General features: G+C 36.7%; 1 protein-coding gene across 7 annotated transcripts in view; it reads right to left on the reverse strand.

Annotated features, from left to right (window-relative positions):
* The window catches only part of PIP5K1B (phosphatidylinositol-4-phosphate 5-kinase type 1 beta), a 343,315-nt gene that overhangs the window by 258,611 nt on the left and 57,400 nt on the right, over nt 1-27,304 (reverse strand). The window contains exon 1 of one of the 7 annotated variants that reach the window (XM_037851231.1): nt 4,310-5,112. The exons of the other annotated variants lie outside the window; for them this stretch is intronic. The gene's annotated coding sequence lies outside the window, so the exon portion shown is untranslated. Of the gene's footprint in view, nt 1-4,309; nt 5,113-27,304 lie in introns of those variants that run through there. 7 annotated transcript variants of the gene reach the window in all.

Raw genomic sequence — 27,304 nt, forward strand, 5'->3', positions numbered from 1 at the left:
AATTTCCACAGACCCTTCAAATTCATCTTCTCTACTTATGAACTCGTCTCTCTACCGCACATGTACTATTCCTCTTGAGAATGAATTGCACAACAATCTCTCTACACAACAAGTCAAAACTCAAGTTGTTCTAGGTTCTTCCTCCCCCTCATGTCTGTCATCTAATCCTTCACTAGGTCTTTTCAATTTTACCTGGATAACATCTCATATCCTTTTCTTCCTTTCCATCTGTTACTAAAGCATTTTCTCTCTGCCCCCAACTACTGCAATGGCCTCAATCAAGTCCTGTTCATGTTAGGATGGCTCCAACCCTACCTAACATCCACAGTGCCCCTAGAGTGAAAGTTCTAAATAATCTCATCAAGGTATACCCACTTCATCTTCCTAAAAATCCTTCCCTAGCCTCCACCCACCACTCATTATCTACAGGATGAAATCTAGAGTCCTGAGTATAGCAAATAACACCCTTCATGTTCTATTCTCTGTGCACAGTCCCAGCCTCATCTCCACCATTCCAACCACCCACACCCCATATTCCAGCTACTATGAATGAAAGAGTTCCCAAATGGCTTCATACACTGTCCCTCCACTAAGATTGGACATTTAGTATTCCTTTTACTCAGAATATCCTTTCTCATTTTTATGCCCCCCCCCCCCCCACTAATTCTTCAGTTGTCCCTTCCACTGGAAAGACTTTCCTGATTGCTCTCACCTGAGAGAAGTTGATCCCCCATCCTCTGAGCCCCTATACACCTCTAACAAGACTCTCTTCCCCATTTGAGACCATTTATAATCGTGTTTTGATTCCCTGCTCTCCAAGGAAGGGTAGTGTTCTTATTAATTCTGGTACCCCAGAACCACTGTTGGTATGGAAATATTTGAGAGCGGGCAGGAGAGCAGACAGGTCAACTGGAGAGAGGAATGGAGGCCGAAAGGAAGGAGGGCAAGAGGGAGGGAGAGGAAAATGGCTAAACCTAATGTTCTTCCAAATTGCTCTAAAGCTGTATCCCCTTTAAATGAAAAGTGCTACAGCACAGAGTTTAAGAAATTGGGCTCCGCTGTCAAAGAATGTGAGGTGAAATCTTGTCCCTAATCACTGCTGGAATTTTTAAAAGCAAACACTACATAGCCCCACATAGATTCCCATTCAAAGGCCTAGGGTGGGGTATTAGCATTTTTATTAAGGGAAAAAAAAAATCTCTGAGTGAATCTGATGTGCTCAAAGGTTGAAAACCACAGGAATAAAAAACATTGCCCTAATACAAGATTAGAAAATGAAGGGATTGCTTTCAGCCAAGTAAGGGGTGGATCACTGGGTCCAGGAAGGATCCTTGAGAAAAGCAGCCACAGGGAGAGAGAGTTTTTATCTGCCTGGCTTGGAGTGTGAGAAACCATCTGACAACAGTACTAGCGCAGTAAGACCTTCCAGCCAGAATTTCTGTCTTCCTGTTATCTTGACTCCCTCCCATCCCTGTTCTGATCTCAAGGGATCAAAAACCTCTGCAAGTTGCAGGGAGGGTTGGTAGAGAAAGGCAGGGAAAAAACCTTGCCAGCTGAGGTTTTTTGCCCACACCAACCCCCGCTGAGAGAGGGGAGTAGCTGGACTTCAGGTGGAGGCTTTGCCAATTGCAAATGAGACCAGACATTTGAGATGCCAGCTTGAAAAGGTGATTTGAAGTGACACTAGGGCATTTTATTGCCAAACGGCAAGCAGAATGGTCAATAACTTTTCATTCAGAAGCAGGAGAAGACTTCCTGCCATTGAATATATACACAGGAAGAGGCAAAAATAAAGAGGATTTCTGAAGACATTCCATGAGTGTTGACTGTTACATATAGAAGGATAGAGGTCACTTGTCAAATGTGGCAGAAATGCTAAAGAAAATAATGATTGGAAAGTTTTATTATTATTTTTTTTTGGTGACTGGGAGGCACCTGGGTTCTTCCCGAGAGGCCTCCAGTACAGTGGGGGTAGGGAGGTTGTGGTTAAAACCAGATTGCCAGTTGCTGCATAGTAAGTAAATGGTGAGAAACCGGAGGCAGTGAGACAGACTGATTTTTCAAAAATTGGCCGACCCAAATTTAGAAAGCATTTTTCAAGTTCCAGCTGGGTGCCAGGTACCTCTGCATAAAATGAGAAGGAAAAACAAAACAAACCAAAACAAAAAACGAAATAAAAGCATCATGACAGGTCATGGAAAAATTCATTTCCTTAAAGTTTTTTCCCTTCCTCAGAAGTGACTTAGGTAGTTAGAGAAATAAATACAAAAGAAAAGATAATTGAGACAAAAAGTCCTAGAAGGGCTCAAGGCAAAAGAATGGTAGGCACGAGTTCTAGCCTATATTTACTTACTTAAAGTCCATAAAATAACCTTTCTGTTATTTCTGTGGAAACTAAAATGTTCTTTTCTTAAGGAATAATAGCTGATTACAGTGTCAGAGTGCTGCCTATCATCATCGGCTCCATTACTGAAAACATAAGAACTTCCACCTTCCATCAGCAAAAATGAAGGGAAAAGCAATCAATGCTAATGCTTCTAGAATACTGTGAATGTCAGGCAGTCAGACATAGAATATAAGCTAGGGGGAAAAAAAAACACACAGCAAAAGTAACAGTGAAAGAATGGCTCATTTTCCCCACTACTTAATTTGCTTTTGGAAAACAAAAAATCAAATGGCTCAATTAATCTTAATGATGTGTCAAAGAACAGAAAGACTTCCCTTGGCTAAAAAGCATTCTGCACATGCAGAATTTAGAAGAATACATTGAGGAAGATGTAGACAATGCCAGTTCCTGCAAAAATGGCCTTTGATCTTTTATTTTAATTTTTAAAATAATAATTTTTCAATTTGAAAAATAACATGGGGGAAGTAGGGATGTATTATTGGACATGAACAAGTTGTACATTTAGTGAAGCAAGTATTTTCTAATTTGTTCACATGCTTCCACCACTTTCCCCAACAAGACTTCAACTCTTACAGACATGGCTTTACAACAAAGAGCCTAGCGAGTTTGCCCAGTATCTCTAGTTTATTATCAACACCAGGGGTCCCAACTGAACATATCTGTCCAAGGGCAGACAGAGAAGCGAAGTACTGACAGGCATCAGCACAAAGAGTACTTGCACTTAGCACCTCTGGGTATCTAAAGGTTGCAGATGGCCACTGCTTAATTCCAGACAACTGTTGCCCTTAAAGGAAAGGGTGTAACACATTGCTGGAACTTCTAATATTTCACAACAAAATGTAGATTCTCCCATCTGTGAATGTTATAATCAAAAACAACAAAAAATTTAAGCTAACACATTGGGTGGGACTAACCAAAAAGGTGATAAAGGGTATAGGGTGGTTCCAGCTCTGAGGAACAAGCTTGTTACCTCCGAAAACACATTCTTTTCTCTCAACTTTATAGTCTTTGCTCAACCTTCCCCAGGACTGTCATTTTCCTTCTGCTGCTTGATGATCCCTCCTTCCATCAAGTCCCTGGTCATTTTATTTATACCCAACCCCTGTCTCTGGCCACGTGCTCCCTAAGGGAGGGCAGAAGCCATCTCTCATAGGTAAATTAATGCCCTGCCATGCTTGGCAAAGGGCCTACTGAAAGTCACGGGCATATGAATGATGGTGGGTGACAAGGATGGGCCACTACAGGCAGGGTACCTTTGAAATACCTAATGGATTACATACTCAGGTTTCCCTCTTTGTCCCACCTCCAACCCCTCAGCAGCAATTATAATACCAATCATAACTAGCCACAGACTTCTCTTATTGTTTCTAGTAATTTTTCAGTTGATTCTCTACTTTCTAGGTATGTAGTCATAAAACCTGTAAATACTGATAAGTTTGCAACTTCCTCCCTAATATTTATATTTATTAATTTTCTCCTTATCTCTGGGTTGGTACTTTCTGAAAAAGGTTTGTAATTTCAGCAAAAGGAAGCATTCTTATCATGTATTTGATTTAAATGGGAAGGCTTCTAGTGTTTCACAAATTATGATGCTGGTTTGGCATGAGATTGTATATAATATTTAAAACAGTGAAACTAAATATTATATTTAAAATAAATAAATTCCACTTATTCCTGTTTTACTGTATTTTTTCTTTTTCATCAATAATATATGCCAGATTTTTTTCCTGTTTAATGAAAAACTGTTTTAACATTTTTTAATGTTAAGTTTATCGAGATATAGTTTACATGCAATAAAATTCACCCTTTTAAAAAATACAGGTGGATGGGGTATCATGGCGATGCTGGGAGGTGTGGAATTTTGTTCATCCTCTAGGGCAGCTAGTAAATAGCCAGAACTACCTGGAACAATAGTTTGGGAGAATTTCGTGACCAGACACACATCATACAGTAGTCTGTAACAGGTGGAAGGGCTGAGATTAAAGCACAGAACTGCAAGTCTCCCAATCTGCGGAGGATGGTGCCCCTACCCCACTGGCACAGTAGTCTGAGCTGGAACACTTCCTGTGGGAAAAAGAAGCAGTGTTTACTGGGAGCAGAAGACGGCAGCTCAATCAAGCTCCAACTACCAATTTAATGAATAAAATCAGACTACTGAACACAAGCTCTGAGCACAGATAAACCAAGAGAAAGCAGGAAAGGAACCTGGAGGTGTCTCCAGAAGAGAGAAGGTAGGACTGACCAAAAAACAAACAAACAAACAAAAAAAAGAGGTGTTTGGAGTCGGCTGAGTGCAGAATACTAGAAAAGGGCTGCTCCCCAAGAAAAAGGCTGCAAAGAGCCAGGTACTAACTCCAGCTCTTGATTGGCAGACCAAGGGGCTGGGGACCAGAGCTGAGAGGGATTTTTTTTTTTTTTTTAACTTTTTAGCATAAAGCAAGTAGCAGACTTCTTCAGTTGTCAGCATTGACCCAGGCAAGGGTGGAGTTAAGTAATATCTGAGAGTCAAAGTTACTAGTCAATTGAAGGAGATAATTCCCTGAAGAGCATATCTTCTTGAAGAAAGGGGGTAGGGAAGGGCCCATCACAAGTGGCGGCTCTCTTTCAGAGAATTCAGATCCCAGGGGCTGGAAAACAGTTTAAGCCCACCCTCTGCCTCAGCCTCTAGTCTCAATTACACCCCTGGAAGAGACAGGGTCTGCTGAGAATTAAAGGCATCATACCACTTTACGCTTGACAAGAGCTGCCAGCTGACAAGCACACCCGCTCGACCAGATATGAAAAGCACAGAATCAAGAGGCTTCCCAGGAAACACTGGCAACCTGCTGGGTCTCATCCCCAGGGAAACTGATACTGATTACACCCTCTTCCTGAGTCCTTGGCCTGCCATGTCTGGGAAAATCTGATTGAGGTCAATCCTATATAGGGAGACCCTCCGCAAAAAAAGAAACTTCCATAAAGGCAGGGCAAGACTCAGAAAAACAAGACCTGAAAATTTCTGATGAGTTAAACAGAAGCTATGTCAGAGGTCCAGAATAAGTTGAACTGAATGTCAATGAACAGATAGAAAACAAAGTCAGCCAATAAGAAAAGCCTAAGTAAAAAACAGAAAATGACCTCCAGAATAAACAAACCTAGGGAATCAGATACCTAGACCTTAGCAAAAAACCATTAGTCATACCAGGAGCCACGAAGATATGGTTCAGTCAAGGGAACAAACTAATACTCCAAATAAGATACAGGAGTCGAAACAAGTAATTCAATTCAATTCAAACAATTTGAATTAAAGATGTTCAAATAAATCTAATAAACCAAATCAATGAGTTGAAGGAAAATGTGGCATAAGAGATGAAGGATATAAAGAGGACACTGAGTGATCAGCCAGAAGAATCTGAAAGCTTGAAAAACCAAATGGCAGAACTAATGGAATGAAAGGCAAAATAGAAGAGATGAAAAATACAATGGAAACATACAACAGCAGATTTGAAGAAGCAGAAGAAAGGATCAGTGAATTAGAGGACACACCATCTGCTATCCTACACATAAAACAACAGATAGGGAAAAGAATGGAAAAATATGAGCAGGGTCTTAAGGAATTCAATGACAATATGAAGCACACAAATATACATGTTACAGATGTCCCAAAAGGAGAAGAGAAGGAAAAAGGGCAGAAAGAATAATGGAGGAAATAATCACTGAAAATTTCCCAAATCTTTTCAAAGACACAAAAATTACAAATCCAAGAAACACAGCATATCCCAAACAGAATAAATCTGAACAGACCTATTCCAAGACACATACTAATCAGATTGTCAAGTGTCAAAGAGAAAGAGAGAATTCTGAAAGCAGCAAGAGAAAAGCAATCCATCACATACAAGAGAAGCTCAATAAGATTAGCTGCAGATTTCTCAGCAGAAACCATGGAGGTGAGAAGGCAACGGTATGACATATTTAAGATACTGAAAGAGAAAAACTGCCAACCAAGAATTCCATATGTGGCAAAACTGTTCTTCAAAAACGAGGGAAAGTTCAAAATATTTTCAGACAAACAGTTTGTGAACAAGCAACTGGTTCTACAAGAAATTCTAAAGGGGGCACTACAGGCAGACAGGAAAAGACCAGGAGAGAGAGGTTTGGAGAAGAGCTTAGAAATGAAGATTATCAATAACAGTAAAAAGAGAGGGGGAAAAAAAAAGATATGACATATAAAATCCAAAAGACAAAATGGTAGAATAAGTACTGCCTTTACAGTAATAACATTAAATGTTAATGGATTAAACTCCCCAACCAAAAGGCACAGACTGGCAGAATGGATTAAAAAACAGGACCCACCCATATGTTGTCTACAAGAGACACACTTTAAACACAAGGAGAAAAATAGGTGAAAGTAAAAGGCTGGAAAAAGATATTTCACACTAACAACAACCAGAAAAGAGTGGGGGTAGCTATACTAATATCAGACAAATTGGACTTCACATGTAAAGCAATTAAAAGTGACAAAGAAGGACACTATATATTAACAAAAGGAGCAAATCATCAAGGAGACATAACAATCAAAAATATTTATGCACTGAGCCAGAGTGCCCCAAAATCCGTGAGGCAAACACTGAGAACACTGAAGGGAGAAGTAGGCTCTTCTAAAATAACAGGTGGAGACTTCAATACACCACTCTCATCAATAGACAGAACATCTAGACTGACAATCAATAAGGAAACGAGATTTTGAATGGTATAATAAATGAACTAGACTTAATAGACATTTACAGAACAATGTACCCCAAAAGAGCAGGATACATATTTTTCTCAACTGCTTATGGATCATTCTCAAGGACAGACCACATGTTGGATTACACAGCAAGTCCCAATAAATTTAAAAAGATTGAAATTATACAAAACACTTTCTCGATTATTATGGAAGGAAATTGGAAATGAATAACAGGAGGAAGACCAGAAAATTCACAAATATATGGAGGCTAAACAACAAACATTTAAAAAAAACAGTGGATCAAGGAAGAAATCACAAGACAAATCAGTAAATATCTCGAGGCAAATGAGAACACAACATATCAAAACTTATGGGATGCAACAAAGGCAGTGCTGAGAGGGAAATTTATTGTGCTAAATACCTATTAACAAAGAAGAAAGAGCAAAATTCGAGGCCTTAACTGCTCATCTGGAGGAACTATAGAAAGAACAGCAAACTAACCCCAAAGCAAACAGAAGAAAGAAATAACAAAGATTAGAGCAGAAATACATGAAATTGAGAACATGAAAACAATAGAGAGGATCAACAAAATCAGATATTGGTTCTTTGAGAAAATCAATAAAATCAATGGATCCTTAGCTAGGCTGACAAAGAAAAAAAGAGAGAGGATGCAAATAAATAAAATCAGAAATGGGAAGGGGAACATAACTGCTGAACCCAAAGAGATAAAGGAGAAAATGAGACGATATTATGCGCAACTATATACTAACAAACTAGACAACTTAGATGAAATGGACAACTTCCTAAAATAGCATGAACAACCAACAGTAACTCAAGAAGAAACAGACCTCAGCAAACCAACCACAATTAAAGAGATTGCATCACTCACCAAAAAACTCCCAAAAAAGAAAAGTCCAGGGCTACATAACTTCACATGTGAATTCTACCAAATATTCAAGAAAGAATTAATACCAATCCTTGTATAAAAATGTAGCTTATGAGGCTTGACAGTGTGATTGGGAAAACCATATGGACCACACTCCCCTTTGTCCAGTGTATGGATGGATGAGTATAAAAATGGGGGCAAGCAAACAAAGAAACAAACAAACAAAAAACACCCAGTGTTCTTTTTTACTTTAACTGTTCTTTTTCACTTTAATTTTTATTCTTATTATTTTTGTGTGTGTGGTAATGAAAATGTTCAAAAATTAATTTTGGCGATGAATGCACAACTATATAATGGTACTGTGAACAATTAAATGTACACTTTGTATGACTGTATGGTATGTGAATATATCTCAATAAAAATGAATTTTAAAAAAGGAATTAAAAAAAATAAAAACAACCAATCCTGCTCCAACTCTTCAAAAAAATTGAAGAGGAGGGAAAACTATCTAAGTCATTTTATGAAGCCAACATAACCCTAATACCAAAGCCAGAAAAAGATACACAAGAAAAACTACAGATCAATCTCTTTAATGAATACAGATCAAAAATCCTCAACAAAATACATGTAAATTGAATACAGCAGCACATTAAAAGGATGATACACCATGACCAAGTAGGTTTTATTCCAAGTATGCAAGGGTGGTTCAACACAAGAAAATCAATTAATGTAATGTACTACACATCAATAAATCAAAGGGAAAAAAACCACATGATCATCTCAATTGATGCAGAAAAGGCATTTGCCAAAATTCAACTTCCTTACTTGATGAAAACACTTCAAAGGAGAGGAATAGAACGAAACTTCCGCAACACGATAAAGGGAATATATGAAAAACCCACAGCTAACATCATACGCAATGGGGAAAGACTGAAAGCTTTCCCTCTAAGATCAGGAACAAGACAAGGATGCCCACTGTCACCATTGTTATTCAACATTGTACTGGAAGTTCTAGCTAGAGCGATTAGGCAAGAAAAAAAAAAAGGCATCCAAATTGGATAAGAAACTTTCTCTGTTTGCAGATGATATGATCCTATATGTGGAAAGTCCCAAAAAATCTACAGCAAAGCTACTAAAGCTAGTAAATGAGTACAGCAAAATGGCAGGATACAAGATTAACACACAAAAATCAGTAGTGTTTCTACATACTAGTAAGCAGCATCTGAGGAGGAAATCAAGAAAAAAAATCCATTTATAACAGCAACCAAAAGAATCAAATATTTAGGAATAAATTTAACCAAGGACTTAAAGGTCTATAAACAGAAAACTACAGAAAAGTTGCTAAAAGAAATCAAGGAAGTCCTAAACAAATGGAAGTGCATACAGGTTCATGGAATGGAAAACTAAATATAGTTAAGACATCAATTCTACCCAAATTGATTTATAGATTCAATGCAATACCAATTAAAATTCCAACAATTTACTTTGCATAAATATAAAAACTAATAATCAAATTTATTTGGAAGGGTGGGGTGAACTGAGTAGCTAAAAATACCTTGGGAAAGAAAAATGAAGTGGAAGATCTCACATTACCTGACTTTAAAGCATATTATAAAGCTACAATGGTCAAAACAGCATGGAATTGGCAAAAGACAGGTATATTGACTAACAGAATCAATTTGAGTGTTCAGAAATAAACCCTCTCATCTATGGACAGTTGATCTTTGATAAGGGGGTCAAACTGACATAACTGGGACCCAGTAGCCTCTTCAACAAATGGTTCTTGGAGAACTGGATATCCATATCCAGAAGAATGAAAGAGGACCCCTATTTCACACCTTATATAAAAACTAACTCAAAATGGATCAAAGACCTAATCACTGGAACTAAGACCATAAAACTTTTAGAAGAAAATGTAGGGAAATTTTTTAAAGATCTTGGGATAGGAGGTGGTTTCTTAGATCTTATACCCAAAGCCTAAGCAATGAAAGAAGAAACAGATAAATGGGATCCCTCAAAGTTGAATACTTCTGCACATCAAAGGACTTTGTCAGGAAAGTAAAAAGGTAGACGACTCAATGGGAGACAATATTTGGAAACCACCTATCAGATAAGGGTTTAATATCCAAAATATGTAAAAAGATCCTACAACTCAACAACAAAAAGATAAACAACCCAATTAAAAGTGGGCTAAAGACATGGACAGGCACTTTTCTGAGGAGAAAATACCAATGGCTCAAAAACATATGAAAAGACGCTCAACTTCACTAGCTATTAGGGAAATGCAAATCAAAACCACAATGAGATATCATCTCACACCTACCAGAATAACCATTATCAAAACAACAACAAAAAATGAAAACTACAAGTGCTGGAGAGGATGTGGATAAAGAGGCACACTTAGTCACTGCTGGTGGAAATGTAGAATGGTGCAGCCACTCTGGAAGGCAGTTTGGTGGTTCTTCAGGAAGCTAAGTTTAGAACTGCTGTATGATCCAACAATCTCATTACTAGGTATGTACTCAGAAGAAAGGAAGGTTAGAACATGAACAGACATTTGTATACTGATGTTTATGGTGGCATTATTCATGACAGCCAAGAGATGAAAACAGCCCAAATGTCTATCAATGGACAGTGGATAAACAAACTGTGGTATATACATATGATGGAATATTACACAGCTGTAAGACAGAATGAAGTCATGATGCAAGCAACAATGTGGATGAACCTTGAGGACATTATGTTGAGTGAAATTAGCCAGAAACAAAAGGGAAAATACTGTATAGTCTCACTAATATGAACTAACTATAATGAGCAAACTCTGAGAGTTAAAGTTAAGAATACAGGTCATCAGGAGGTAGAAAGAGGGTAGAGACTGGGCATTTGATGCTGAAGGAGTACAGAATGTTCAATAGGATTGATTGTAAAGATCCAGAAATTGATAGCACAATACCATCTGCTGTTAGCACAACATTGTAAGTATAATGAACAAACCTGAGTGTAAGTATGGTTGAAAGAGGAAGGCTAGGGTCATGTATAACACCAAAAAGATAAGAGGATAAAAACTGGGACTGCATAACTTAGCAAAACCTAAAGTGGATAATGATGGTGATTAAATGCACAAATATATGACAGTTTTTTTTTTGATAACTTTTTTTTTGTTTTTCTGTAATTTTTTTTATTAAATTCAGTTTTATTGAAATACATTCACACACCATACAATCATCCATGATATACAATCCACTGTCCACAGTATGATAACATAGTTATGCGTTCATTACCACAATCTATCTCTGAACATTTTCCTTACATCAGAAAGAACCAGAACAAGAATAAAAAATAAAAGTGAAAAAAGAACACCCAAATCATCCCCCCATCCCACCCCGTTTGTCCTTTAGTTTTTATCCCCATTCCTCCACTCATCCATACACTAGATAAAGGGGGTGTGACCCACAAGGTCTTCACAATCACACTGTCACCCCTTGTAATCTACATTATTATATAATTATCTTCAGGAGTCCAGACTGCTGGGTTGGAGTTTGGTAGTTTCAGGTATTTACTTCTATCTATTCCAATAGATTAAAGCCTAAGAGGTGTTATCTATATAGTGCATAAGAATGTCCACCAGAGTGACCTCTCGACTCCATTTGGAATCTCTCAGCCACTGAAACTATTTCGTCTCATTTTACATCCCCCTTTTGATCAAGAAGATACTCTCAGTCCCATGATGCCGGGTCCACATTCATCCCTGGGAGTCATACTCTGCGTTGCCAGGGAGATTTACACCCCTGGGAGTCGGGTCCCACTTGGGGGGAGGGCAGCGAGTTCACCTGTAGAGATGGCTCAGTTAGAGAGAGAGAGGGCCACATCTGAGCAACAAAGAGGTACTCAGGGGGAGACTCTTAGGCACCATTACATACAACTTTAGACTCTCCTTTGTGGTAATGAGCTTCATAAGGGCAAGTCCCATACTCGAGGGCTCAGCACATCAAACCGCCAGTCCCAATGTTTGTGACAACATCAACACCAGTCCAGGTGAGGCTGTCCAACACATCCGCACCTTCCCCCAGATCCTTGGGGCTGGGGAGGGGGAGGCTGTAAATATATTTTTTATTATCTGCCCAAATTACTCTAGGATGTGTATATGACAGTTTTTAAGTGAGGGAGAACAAGTGAATATCACCATTGCAAAGTGTTGAAAATGGGATGGTATATGGAAAAAAATCAATGCGAACGAGGGTTATAGTTAACAGCAACACTGTAATATTCTTCTATTAATTGTAACAGAGGCAATATACCAAAACTAAATGTCAATAAGGGTGATATAAGGAAAGGGTATAGAATTCTTGCTGTTGTTGTTCCTCCTTTTTCAAAATTCTTTATTCTTTTCTCTTTTTTCCCCTTCTTTCTTTGCAGAGGAAATGGAAATTTTTTCATATATTATGAGATTACGCTGGTGAATGCATAACTATGTGATTATACCAAGAGCTACTGATTATTCACTTAGGATGGATTGGATGGTGTGTGAATAAAACTGTTTATGAACCTTGAGGACATCATGTTGAGTGAAATTAGCAAGAAATTAAAGGACATATTGTAAAACCTCACTAATATAACTATAATGAGCAAACGCTGAGAACTGAATTCGAGAGCATAGGTTATCAGGGCAGAAATTGGGCAATTGATGATACAGGAGTACAGAATGTTCAATACAGCTTATGGGAAAGGTTCCTAAATTGTAAGCTATTAGAGCAGTCACATCTATTCCTGAGTTTTAACTGTTATTTCAGAGGTGTTTATTTGGTACAAAATTTATATTCTTTGTAACACACTATCTAATTTAACCTGTATGGTCAGTTTATTTAAACAACATAATTACATGGAACCTAGAATAGGGAATGAGATCTTGTTATTCTGTAGAGGTTAATGTAATACCCCAATACATCCCAGAGTATTTCAGCAGAAAATAAAAACCTATATGCAAAGTCCCTTTGAGGTACTGCAAAAAAATGTGGAAATATTAAACTTCCCCACCTGGAGAATTCCTGAAATTCTCACAAACATTAGTGACTTCCAATTCAATAAGTGAAGCCCTTGATCTTGGGGCTTGCCCTTATGAAATGTATTCCTGCAAAGGAGAAGCTAAGCCTACTTTACAATTATGCCTAAGAGTCACCCCCAGAGAACCTCTTTTGTTGCTCAGATGTGGCCTCTTTCTCTCAGCCAACTCTGCAAATAAACTCACTACCCTCCCCCCATGTGGGACAAGACTTCTAGGGGTGTAAGTCTCCTTGACTACGTGGGACATGACTCCTGGGGATGAGCCTGACCATGACATCGTGGAACTGAGAATGTCTTCTTGACCAAAAGTGGGAAAAGAAATGAAACAAAATAAAGTTTCAGTGGCTAAGAGATTTCAAGTAGAGTCAAGAGGTCATTCTGGGGGTTATTCTTATGCATTATATAGATATTCCTTTTTAGTTTCTAATGTATTAGAATAGCAAGAAGGAAATACCTGTATCATCTCCTGGTGGACAACAGGTGTTTTCTGATTTTTGATATTATAAACAATGCTACAAGGACAATTCTTGTCCTTATCTTTCGCCCCCTGTTCAATCCAGTAGACTTGATTCTTGATGATGATTATATAACTATATAATTTTTATCATGTGAACATGTGATTGTGAAAACCTTGTGACTGATACCACCTTTATCCAGTGTATGGGAAGATGAGTAATAAAATAAAGACAAAAATACATATAAATCATAGAGGGGATATGAGGTATGGGATGTTTTCAGTGTTCTTTTTTATTTATTTTTCTTTATTTTGGAGTAATGAAAATGTTCTAAAATTGATTGTGGCGATGAATGCATAACTATACAATGATAATGTGAGCCACTGAGTGTATAATTTGGATGGATTATATGGTGTATGAATATATCTCAATAAAATTGCATTAAAATATGTATATATATAACTAAAAATATATATAGTTCAATAAGTTATGCCAAATGTATACATATAGTCATGCAAATACCACCACAATCAATTTATCATTGCATGTCGAATTTTAACAAAGGATTTTTGGTATCTATTACGATTTTTCTTTTTTGATCTATCACTATAGAGACAATCTTCCCCAATATTGAACCAAGCTTACATTCCAGTGATGTCTACCACTTGATCATGATATTTACATATTATCCTGCTAAATTCTATTTGATGGTATTTTTTAAAGGGTTTTGCATCAATATTCATAAGCAAGATTGATCTGTAGTATGTTTATGTGTGTGTGTGTGTACACTATGTTTAAAGTTCTGGTATTTAGATCACTTTGGCATCTTAAGAAAACTTGGAAATTTGACTTTTTGTTTTATGCTCAGAAAAAAAGTTTAAACAGTAGTGTGTTCCTTCATCTCGGTGTATATGAGACAGTCCTGGTTTAAGCCTACTGTCCCAGTGTCCCAAAACTTAATATATTCACCTGCTTAATAATATCCAAGTCCTTGAATGTTAGAAGAATTTACTTAGGGCTTCTGGAGCTGGCACTTCAAATTCAGGAGAACATTTTGATAACTTTTTCATTTCTTCCACAGTTCCTAATTGAGGTTCTCTCTCCTGAGAGCCACTCTGATAAAGTAGACTTTCCTAGAAATACTGTCCTCTTCATCTATCTGCATACAGTTTCATGTAGTACCATCCAGTATTTTTTGGTTATTTCTGCTTTTTGATCCCTAATTTTGTTGATTTTACTTTTTGATTAAAAAAAAAAAATGGGTTCATTGTAAAGAGTTTAAGAAATAGAAAAAGTTGAAAACTGTCCATAATCTCAATCAGAAATAACTGCAATTGACACTGCCATGCAAAACATTCCAGACTTTTATCTATCTACCTACCTACCTACCTGTCTATCTACAAACATAGGGTCTATTAACCTGCCTTTTCCATATTATATGTTGTGAAAATGTTTATCCATATCAATAAATACAAATTTATATCTTCAATTTCAATGGCTGTAAAGCATGGCCATGACCACCTTATTTAAATTCCTAAGGAGGATAGTTGGATGGCTATTTTTTTAAAACTATTTTTAACTATGCTGCAGAACATTTAACATATATCTTTGCCTTCTCATTCAATAATATTTGTAGTGTGGATTACAAAAAGCAGAAGTGCTAAGTCAAAGATAGATACATTTAAAAGCTTTAAACACAAAATTTGCTTAAAAGAAATATATTTTTTACATTAAAAAATTAACAAAATAAAAATGTTCTGAAATCCATTATTAATCTTTTAAATCATAAACTATACACACTAGTTTATAATTTTATAACCAAATAATGCCATCTTTTCTTGTACATCACCCTTCTATAGCTGCCAGATATTTAGTGGATAAAAGAATCATAATTTAATCATCTCCTGGTGGACAACTAACATGTTTTCTGATTTTTTATATTATAAACAATGCTACAAGGACAGTCCTTGTCCTTATTTTTTGCCCCTTGTTCAACTATTTCCTTAGGCTACATTCCCAGAGGTGGAACTGCTAGATCACAGGATATGTAATTCAAGGCTTCTGATAAACGTGTCACCTTGAAAAAGTCTACCTTCAACTGACATTCTCAACAGAGTAGACTTGTTCTCCACATCCATTTCAACCCTAGATATTATCATTCTTCTTAGAACTAGGAAACAAATAGTGGCACTTCCTTGTTTTTCAAATTTGCATTTAAAAAATTAACAAGTTGAACATTTTTTTAAATGTGCTTTTTGGTCCTTTGCATTAAGTTAATAAATAACTTTATGTGATCTATTTTTACCTATCTATGCACAATAAATCATATTTATTTCTTAAAATTTTAGGGACTATTTTGCTGGAGAATTAAAAATATATATGGCTTTGCACTTTTAGAAATAGCTCTGGTGCTATTGCTAATTTTGCTTTAAGTTTTTTCCTAGTAAGGGAGAACCATGATCTCCGTGTTGTCTTAATATAAATATATACCAGAACATCATTATAAAATGTTTTGCTGGAGCACAGAATTCAGTACAGCACAGATGCACCCTCCAATTATCAGAGCATAAGTATTTTAATAAATATTTCATTATAAGACAGTCTCATCTGTGCTCCATGGAGCAAACCTCTAAAATGACACTAGAGGGAAGTTTTGTTTCATCACACGGTCAACACCTGTAATGCTTGCAACACTTAGAAATTAGAAGTGCAATTTTCTCAGCGCTTTCATTTGTAAATAAGCACCCATTAGGAACAATTGCTACTGATTTTGTTCAGAGCAAAAACATGGTGAACACACACTTTTTAAAAAAACAGCTGGAACAAATGACCTGCAAGTGAATTCAAGATAAAGAGCAATCATTGTAGAATTCCATCAAAGTAATCCTTTAAAAACAATATTCAGAATACATATTCCAAACAGCATTCCATTTACATGGGCCTTCCTACCGTTTTTTAACCCCAGTTTTTTAAAAAAATGCACGACTTGGTAACGGATGGCAGTAATGATAGCAAAACATTGTGAACGTACTTAACAACACTGAAATATATATCTGAATATAATTAAAAGGGGAAATGTTAGATTGTATACATAGTAACAATAACATTTTTAAAAAATCCATGGAACTACACTACACACTGAACTCTAAGTTAAACCATGACTTTAATTAATATTACAATCATAAAAATGTGCTATCATCAATTTTAACAAATATTCCACACCAATGCAAGGTGGTGGGGTGGTATATGGGAAGCTATATTTTATGCAAGATTCTTCTGTAAACCCACAACTTCTCTAATAAAAGAAAAGAAAAGGAAAAAAAATTCACATGACTAACATATAAAGTGCTTCAGTTTAAAAAATATCTGTCATTAAAGAAATCAAGGTAATATTTCAATTTCAAACAAATTCAATTTTGGGAGGCTTCACTGACATTAAGGATTAAGAGTTGCTACCAAGAGAAGACATAATAAAGGTCAGGGCAAGAAAATATTTCCTTTCTCAACTGTAAGTAGAATAAATCTTCTATCTTTGCTAACATTATTTTTTGTTTTGATAAATTATTGCTAATTTATGTGACCTTGAAAAATGCTTGACAATATGTATACAGTAACATTTTAATATTATACAGTAATATGAAAATCCAGTAAAATAAATTTTTATATTCCTAAAGCATTTAGTAGAAAGATATTCAAACTCCAAAGCCTGAGTAGTAGCTTGCTAAAAGAATGCTTATTATTATACAAATGCAGCAACTTCATGAAACAAATCTTAACCTCCCAACTCATTCATTGAACTACAGGCCCCCATATATAATGGATTCCAAAATCTAATGTAAGAGATGACTAAAGCAAGAGGTCAGGAAAATAAGATACTTGGAAATGGAAAGGCTTTTCTGTGGAATTAACAGTTCTAGGAAGTCACCTGCAACAGGTGGGATTCACTGACTAAATATTCCCAGAAACAACCCATCGTTTAACTCTTAAATGCAAAAAACAAATGGACACCATTGAGATTGTTCATTGATGAGATTAAGGTAAACCCTGAAATTTCACTGAAGAGCAGCCAACCTTACAGAGTATCAAGAGAAACTGGAAAACCATGACATCTGCAAGCCCACTGAAACAAAAAAGCTGATGTTTTAAAAAAGGCAAGAGGGGAAGAGGAGCGGTCAACCATAAAAGGAGAAAGAGGACAAAATCAGGGTGTCACCAGCATTCCCAGAGAGGAGAGTGCCCTGAACCAGGTGCCCCTGGAATTCTCATCTGTCTGGCAGACATGTACATAAATGAGCAAGGCAGATTTACTGGGTTGGCAACATCCGATAAATTAGCTCTTCAAAGCCTTCCTCTCCTTAACCTCACTTAAGAAACCATTTGATGTTAACAAAGGAGCTACCACTTCATGGGAAGAAAACACATCACCTCATTGCCAGCAGTTTAAGTAGTTTTCATTTTGAGCATAAATTGAAAAATTGACACTTTTCTTCATCAGTCTCTGTGATGATTTTGAATATTATCAATTGATTCATCGGGGTGTAATCAGTCTTGCAAAATGACAACACAGAGCTTATAAATCTACAAAGCTGTGAATCATATTAAAACATAAGAAAACCAAGAAAACCTTCAACAGCTGCTCCAAGTCAACAGTATTATGTCAAAACTCCTTAACTTAGCTATGCAGATCCTTTCTACTTTTTCAGCCTCAGCTAATATCATGATCATCAACAACAATAGCTGACATTAGTGCTTTTTATATGCCAGGCCCTGTCCTAAGCATTTTCCTCATGTTATATCTTCTAAAACTCACAACCACCATGAGGTAGCTAGTTTTGTTTTATTTTACTAAATGAGGAACTAAGGCATAAGATTAAAAGCTTTGCCTCATTGCATTCCCACATAAATATCACATGTATGTCACACTGAAATATCTGCAGGTTTTCTAAAATTCAGTATGCTTTTGCACACCTGTGTTCCTCTGTACAGACTATTAGCTTTGCCCAGAAACCTGTCCAACATTTTCATGTTTGACTATTTCCTGCTGGTCCTTCAAGATTCATTTAGACAGGGATTATTCTGAGAAATCTTTCCAGATACCCCAATCCATCCCAAGAAAGGTTAGATGCTTCCTCTTCTGTGCTCCCATTGCCTTATGTATCTACTCACCCATCACGAGTGATCTCCAGAACCTGAGACTACGTTACCTTACATGGCAAAGCAGAATTAAGGTTGCAGGTAGAATTAAGGTTGCTAATAAGCTGACTTTAAGATAAGGAGAGTAGCCTGGAGTTTCCAGGTACTCACACAAGTGAGTGGCTCAAGACAATCACACAAGTCTTTAAGTGTGGTAGGGGAGGCAAAGAATGAGTGCCAGAGTGATGCAATGTGATTGCTGGCTTTGAAGATGGAAGGGGGCCACAAGCCAAGAAATGCTGCTGGCTGTTTGTAAATCCATTCCCCACTAGGCTGCAGGCTCTTAGGTGAAGAATGCCAGGGTAACTGCACAAGGCCTTGCAGTCTTTCACTGCACAACTCCAATGAGTGCCATTCCCATAGACTACAGAGAGATGTAAATTGCGCCCCCTGGCGTTGTACAGTATGACTGCTCTAAAGACAGTATCCCCATTGCCTTCTAAAGAATCTGGCACAGAATATGCACTCACAAACATTTCTAGGCGAATTCATGGCCAAGACAAAGATCACACTGAAATGGAGCTTAACCATGGAGCCCTCCCAACCAATTTATTACCCTCCCAAGAGAAATTTCGTAAAGTTTAAATAACACCATTAACCTAAACATAAGTGCTAGTTTTGTCACCCAGTATTAAGTACACTAAGAAAACCTCTGCCTTACTTCTTCTACATCAGCTTCTTGTACAATTTTCTCTAATACTAACAGTGAATTTTGAAGATTTCCCTCTAAGCCTTTGATAATGGCATAATTAATCTGCAAATGGACTTGACATTTCCACTGGAGATGCAAATAATTATAGTAAGAGCCAGATACAAAAATCTACTCCAAAAAGTATATTGAAATGCAAATTAACACAGTCCAACTTTTCTGTATTAATGAACATGTTCACAAGGACATTATGATCTATAATTCAGAAAAAAAAACTTTCCACCACTGTGCTGGTTTGGATGTATTATGTCCCCCAAAATGCTATGTTCTTTGATGCAGTCTTGTGAGGGCAGATGTATTTAGTGTTGACTGAGTGTTTCCATTGAGATGTGACTCAATCAACTGCGAGTGAAACACCTGATTGGATAATTTCTATGAAGGTGTTACCCCACCCATTCAGGGTGGGTGTTAATTGGATCACTGGAGTTGTATAAAGGAATTCAAAGACAAGGACCTCAGGGCAACTGAGAGTGACATTCTGAAGATGAGCTGCAGTTGAGAGACACATTTTAAAGACAGCCGTTGGAAGCTGACACTGACATTTTGGAGAACGCCATTTTGAAACGCAATCTGGGAGCAAGCAGATGCAGCCACGTGCCTTCCAAGCTAACAGAGATTTTCCAGATGCCAATAGCCTTTCTCCAGTGAAGGTACCTGATTGTTAATGTCTTATGTCAGATACTTTATGGCCTTAAGACTGTAACTGTGCAACCAAAAAAAACCCCTTTATAAAAGTCAACCCATTTCTGGTGTTTTGCCAAATGGCAGCATTAGCAAACCAGAACAACCACTTTCAACTACCTGCTTAGTAGAGGAAAAAAAGCTGCAGATATTTCTGATTAGAGGTAAAAAAATGTCATGTGAGGCAATATATTCCTATTTCTTTAGAAGGAAATAGTTTGGTCCTGGGTAGGGAGCTTTAAAAAAGTAGCTGGAGATTGAAACAGGCTTCATTGAAGAGAAATTCTTGTCATTCCAGGTCACTACTTAGCTCTAATTCTTTCAGCTAATTCCTGTCCTCCATTGAGTGTCTGCTACCTAAGTTACTGTGGAACAAGGGAAGAGAGAAACAAAGATTACTAGCTCTGAAACTATTGGTAAAAATTAGGAAACCTCAGGGAAATGGAATGTGGTAGATACAATAATGCCCCTCACCCCCACCCCCAAAGATGTCCACATGTTTCTCCAGAACCTGTGACTACCTTACCTTACATGGCAAGGTGGAATTAATGTTGTTAATCAGCTGACTTTAAGATAAAGAGAATATCCTGGAGTTTCCAAGTGGGCTCATGGTAATCACAGGAGTCCTTTAAATGTGGTAGGAGAGGCAAACAATCAGTGCCAGAGTGATACGATGCGAAAAAAAACTCAAGAGTCTACTTCTGGCTTTGAAGATGGAAGGGGGCCACAAGCCAAGAAATGCTGTTGGCTTCTAGAATCTGGAGAAAGCCAGAAGATGGATTCTCTCCTAGGACCTCCAGAGGGAATGAGTCCTCCTGACACCTTGATTTCAGCCCAGTGAGATCAATTTCAGATTGTGACCTCCAGAACTATAAGATGACAAATCTGTATTGTTTTAAGCCACCAAGTCTGTAATAATTTGTTACAGCAGCAACAGAAAACTAACACAGGCATCACCTCAGAGAAGAGATCGATTATTTCTGTATTATCCAAGGCATGTGAATGTTTACTCCTAAAGGAGAGCTAAGAACTCATGCAGACCACCACATGGCCACTCCTTTCCCTACCCTCACCAGAGCTCTATATCATGAAAAATAATACTTCATGGCTATCTGCTTTACAGAAATTATCTGAAACACATTCACATTTGTGTGGTATTTTGAGGCTTCACCAATACAAGATTCACAGCATTTTATGTGAGCCAGAGAAACCTGAGAGAAGAACATAAGGTCCACTCCCTACAAGTGAATTTACAAAGCTCTCCAGGCTAGAAGGCCACGGACAGTGCCAGGCTCCAGGCCTCACAGCTACTTAATGGCAGGGTCAACAGGAGAACCTTCTCTCTCTCTCTCTCTCTCTCTTTCTCTCTCTCTCTCTCTCTCTCTCTCTCTCTCTCTCAGCAGTTACCTCCCAATGCTCTATGCTACTCTTAACTATTATTCTCTGCTGCACAAAAACCTACAACTAAAATAGCCATTACCTTCTGGATTATCACCTCAATCAAGAAGTACATATTTGTTTCCATGAGGTAAAGAAAATGTCAATAGGAAAATTTAAGGATAGAACTCTTTAGAATGGTTTAGATAAAACGAAAATGCCTTTACCTCCTTGGCAAACCAGATCAGACTAGGGCATGTATTTGTTTATTTATTTATTTAGCATATCTGAGCTCCTATGTGCTGAAAACTATGCTCATACCAGGGACAAAGCTTTCAGCGAAAAAGTGGTATCTGTTTGGTGCAAAGTAGAAAAGTACGGAGGAAGCATGACAAGAATATATGCACAAATTATCAGAATCCTCAAAAAGTCAAAGATAAAAGAAAATCCTTTTCTAATTTCATTTATTTCTAATCAACCAGAATATTAAGGTGATTAGGACAAAAACTGGCAGGCTATTAACTTACAAATGACCGTGCAAAACAAAAACTGTCAACAAAATGAGCACACAGACTCTGCAGCAGCTATTATATATTTTTAGAATTATATTTTTTTCACAACTGTATCAACCTAACAAAAATGAGATACAAGCAATTCACAAACTCTTTGAATCAAATTTCTAATCCGAGCCTTCCCTTTCTTTGGTTTTGGTAACTGGAAACAGGTCAGCTATAAGTTTCTGGAACTAATATAATACAACAAAGAGAGACCTGTTAAATGGGGGCCTTCAAATAGTTACATAAAATATTAATGGCCAAAGGCCCTTTAAAAATCCCTGGAATTTGGCCTCAGGAAAAGACCATTTTTTTATCCTCCTTCTTCACACTATTCTTTGTGTACAACAGAAGTGAGCCTACCCTGTTAATATGCATGTGTTAGACCACTAATCAAAGAAGCCGAAGCAAAGCCTACACTGCACTGCAGCTCACAGAGCGAGACGGGCTTGCAGAGGCCACCCGGTTGCTTGAACAAAAGCAGTATTTTGGTCAGGTGACCCTGAACACCCCAGAGGTCAGGCAGGATGATCTCTGCTTCTTTCCAGAGCTCTCAGGGGAGACCTGGGTCAGTGATTGTTGGAGGACTGCGGGTGGCCCATGCTGAAGTTATCCTTCTTGGATTCCTCTTCAGGCTACTCCCTAAAGCTTCACGGATCACCTCTCACTCAAGAGTGCCACAGGCAGACAGCCAAGTTTCCTTATTTAAATTTCCATGTGTAGGTAAAACATGTGATTATGTTTAAATAAAATGACAGCATTCAAACTTGTATATGCAGGGCATAGCAATTACACAGGCACAGGAAAAAACAACTGTAAGTGCCAATGGTTGTTAGCTGTAGTGTTTAGGTGATATTCCATATACTTTTCAATATTTCCTACATTTTAGAAAAAAGGCTCTTGTATTACTTACATAAGTTAACTATTTTTTTGGGGGGGAGGTTACAGAAATAAAAGGGTTCATATTTACAAAGGTACTTGAATATATTTGGAATTAGGCTGCTCCTTTTGACTGTAGCACTTAATGCATTTTGTAAACTGCTTGTGATGGCATTAAGCAGAGGTCTACTCTTTAATGTGCTTTCAAAGTGCCACACTGCTAATCTAAAATATAGGATCAGTGCGAACTGATTAAAATAGATCTTTAAGAATGTAGTCGACAAAGTATGACACAATAAAACAGAAATATTTTTTCTTTGAAGTATGAGTGTAAACCTCAGTCACTCAATTAAACTGTATAGCTAAGATCTCGATAATTCTGCATGAAAATTTATGCTACAGTACATGAATTTTTCATCCACTTTTCTAACTTGAGTATGAGATATTTCAAATTATTTCTTAGAGATCTTTCAAAATGTGACAACAGACATGGAGGCACACTTGTGATCACAAATCTAAAATAAAAGGCATTTATCTATTGTACTGATAAGTCATATTTTAGTCATAAAACACCAAGCAAATGTAATTGCCATTTTCACAGAGGTGAACAACAATACACCAAGAAGGCCACACATAAATAGCATATTATTAAAAAGACCTTATTTGGAGAAGAAAGACTGGTGTTGCCAAAGTTCTATTGGAAGAGAACCACAAATATTGTATGATGGCAAAACACTAACGACATTCCCTTTAAACTCAGAAACCAAAGATGCCTCCTATCACCTGTTATTTTAATATTTTTCCACAAGTGTTAGCCAAGGCAGTAAAAAGTATAAATAATGGGAACTGTATGATAAAATTAACATTATTTGGAAATATGATAATCCACTGATAATACCTAGTAGAATTCCCTGATAAAACATCAGAATCAATATACAAAAATCAATAGCTCTCTTAAACTCTGGAAATAATCAAGTAGAAAATATAATGGGATAAAATTCACATTCATAAAGGGGGGAAAAGATACTAAACAAATAGGAATATATTTAATGAGAGATGTGAGGAACAAACATTAAGAAAACTGTATCATTTTACTGTGGAACATAAAAGAAGATCTGAATTAATGATATGTCATAGCATTCTGATTGAATAGCAAAACTTAATTGTATAGATGTCAATTTTCTCCAGATAAATTTAGAAATGCAATGCAATTCCAACTAATATCCAAGTAGAAGTTTTCTTTAGAACTTGACAAAATTACTCTGAAGTTCCTCTAGAAGAATAAATTTTCAAAAATAGTAAAAAATATTTTGGGGAAAACAGATGAGTATATGATAGGGCTTGTGCTACCAAATATCAAAATATTTTCATCAAAACTTACTAGGAAAGAAATGAATTCTGTGCTGAGCAGAAGAAAATGTCCAAAAGTACTCTAGAATTCAGCATATAGTTAATATGGTATTTCAAAACAATGCAAAAAGGATAGAGTAATTAATGGTGGGAATGACTGGCTATTCATTTGGGAAAAGATAAAGAAGATCCCCGTTTCTCATCTCACACAAATATAAATTTCAGATGCAATAAAATTTAAAAGTGAATAGTGAAACCACAGAAGTGTTAGAAGAACATTGAGGTAATAGTTATGTAACAATGGGGTAGAAATGATCTAAGCATGACAAAGGCCAAAGTCATAGCAAAAAAATGACAAAAGATTTGACAACATAAAAATATCTTTGGAAAAATAAAACTACCAAACACAAAGCCAAAATGCAGGAAAATATCTGAAACGTATGCAGGAAAGGGTGTGTGTGAGTGATAACCTTAACCAATAAAGAGTTCTTGGGAAGTACTTTTAAAAGCAAAATACTCCATTGAAAAAATAAGCAAGTGACATAAGTCAGTTTACAAAAGAAATACACAAATTGCTAAAAATATTTAGACATACTTATAATCAAATATATGTGAATTAAAATACGATACAATATTTTCAATATCAACTTGCCAAAGATTTTTAAAAAGTGATCACACTCAATGTTTGCAAGCATGCAGGAAAGAATACACCCTCACTGCTGGTCTAAATAAATACATTATATATAATATTATATAACATACATACATACAGATACATGCATGTATACATATATATGTATGAATACATAATACATATATATGTATGAATACATACACAAATACACATGTGCACACACACACACACCATTTTCCTAGAGAAAAATTTCGGAATGTACATCAAAAACCTTAATGTTTTACAATTCCCTGCACATGTAATTACATCTCCAGGAATTTATCCCAAGATGACCACAGATGCTTAAAGCATATTTATAATATTTTGTGATTAAAATAACAAATATCCAACCCTAATAATCTGTTCACATTATACTATGTCCACTAAAAACACAACCATTAAAAAATGTTATAGAAGACTACTTAGTGACAGCGAAAATATTCGTACTATGTTGTTTTTAAAAAGCAGATTGTAAAACAAAATGTCCTCTATGATTCTGTTTTTAAGAAAATCTACAAGCAAATGCAAATAGAAAACACTGAAAGATACATACCAACAATAAGATCAGTTATTCTGAGTGGTAGGGTTATGAGACATTTTTATCTAAAATCTTTTATCATTTATTATTTCCTAAATTTTATGAAGTGAGCAATATAGTCCTTTTGTACTAGTAAATATACAATTTTTAGGTAAAGGAGATTTACCACAGATTTCCCTGGGGAAGATTATGAAGAAACAAAATGGAATTTGCAGATTTCAAGACTGACTCGGCATAAGCAAGAAAGCTCAAGTACTAGGCCTTATTTTCATTGGCTCTTTACCTGTTATTTCCTTTTCCATATTTCCCCCTCCTTCCTTGGGTGGCTTCTGTTTTCTAAAATGCCCACTTCCTCCTTTCTTTTCATTAAAAACAAACAAAAATTTACAAGCACTTCGTTTGTTTCTCTGCATGGTTGCTGTTCTCATTTTTATACCCCATTGCTAACAACACTGCCTCTCAACCCTTCTTCCACCTGTCAAACTTTTTAGTCTCAACCGACTACTTGCTCTCCTAGTTAACTTAAAAGTCCAAAAACAGACTCTACATTCCAGATATGACCCTTTTCCACCTCTTCCATGGCAATATCCATCCATCTAGGGTCCTTTCTCAACTATCATCATGAAAACGGCATGAAGAATATCTATGATTTATAAACAGAACCTGCAATAGCTCTGCACCTTTAAGCCAGTTCAAAACACACCCACCAGATTGTGAATGAATGAGGACTTGGAAATCAGAAGAACATTCAGTACCCCACAACTCTTCCCATTTTATAGATGAGGTAAGTGAAACTCAAAGAAGAACTTGCTGAAATACACATGGATAACTAGTGGCAGAGAGGGCACGAAACTTGGGCCTCATAGTTTCTAGAAACATGGTCTTTCTGCAGCATCAAGTTGCCTGGATCTTGGGAAAGAAAAAAAAGGAAATCAAACTATATTCCAATGGCTATTGCTGAATAAATTACATATGCACATTTTTACAAATGTTAAATTAAAAAACAATATCCCAGCCTTGCCACTAACTATCTGAGTGACCTAACTTCTCTCAGCGTTGGTTGCTCATCTATAAATGGGGTAAGATGGACAAGATCTCTAACACTGTACAGTTCAACTTCACTGCCATGAATGTACATGCTACAGTATAAAGTTATGGGCAACACTGAAAACAAATTCTGTTCAATGAATATTTATTGAGTACCTACTATGGGCAAGATAACATGTGAGATACTGTGGGGAATACAGCCTTGGCCAACTTGGGCCTCTATTTATGCAACTAACATGAAACTTTAGTGCTCGAAGGACTTAACTTGACAACTGAGCAAACAGGTAAGAGTGCTGTTGGACATACTGAAATACTAAACTTTCAATACACCAGTAAAGTTAAAGAAAAGTTACTCTGTATATAAAAATGCATAGGACTGTCATTTTTTTTTTTAATAACTCCTTTGAAGAGTATATCAGGAGATGGGAATTCTGGCACTGAGGGAAATTCATTTTTTAATTCCTCCTGTTTTATGTATACCACATTGTCTCTGTCTTGGAGAGAAGGAAGGAGTGGAAGGGAGGATGGAAGGGGAGGGAAACAGGCATAACTCAATTTCTTCATGGATAAAAGGTTAAACCAGATCAGTGGGCAGATGACTTCAAAGGTGTCTTCCTGAATTACAGTTCTGTTTATGAGAACTCTTAGCTGCTTGCCCTTTGAACCAAAATGAAAACAATATTCCTTTGCCTCCTACCATTGCAAAGCTATTCAGAGTAACATACAGGTAGACTTTAAAGAAGGGGGTACCCTTCCTAAGTGTAAGGAAAGAAAGCTAAGAGAGCCACC

The sequence above is a fragment of the Choloepus didactylus genome, chromosome 10 (genome assembly GCF_015220235.1).
Source record: "Choloepus didactylus isolate mChoDid1 chromosome 10, mChoDid1.pri, whole genome shotgun sequence".
Classification (NCBI taxonomy): domain Eukaryota; kingdom Metazoa; phylum Chordata; class Mammalia; order Pilosa; family Megalonychidae; genus Choloepus; species Choloepus didactylus.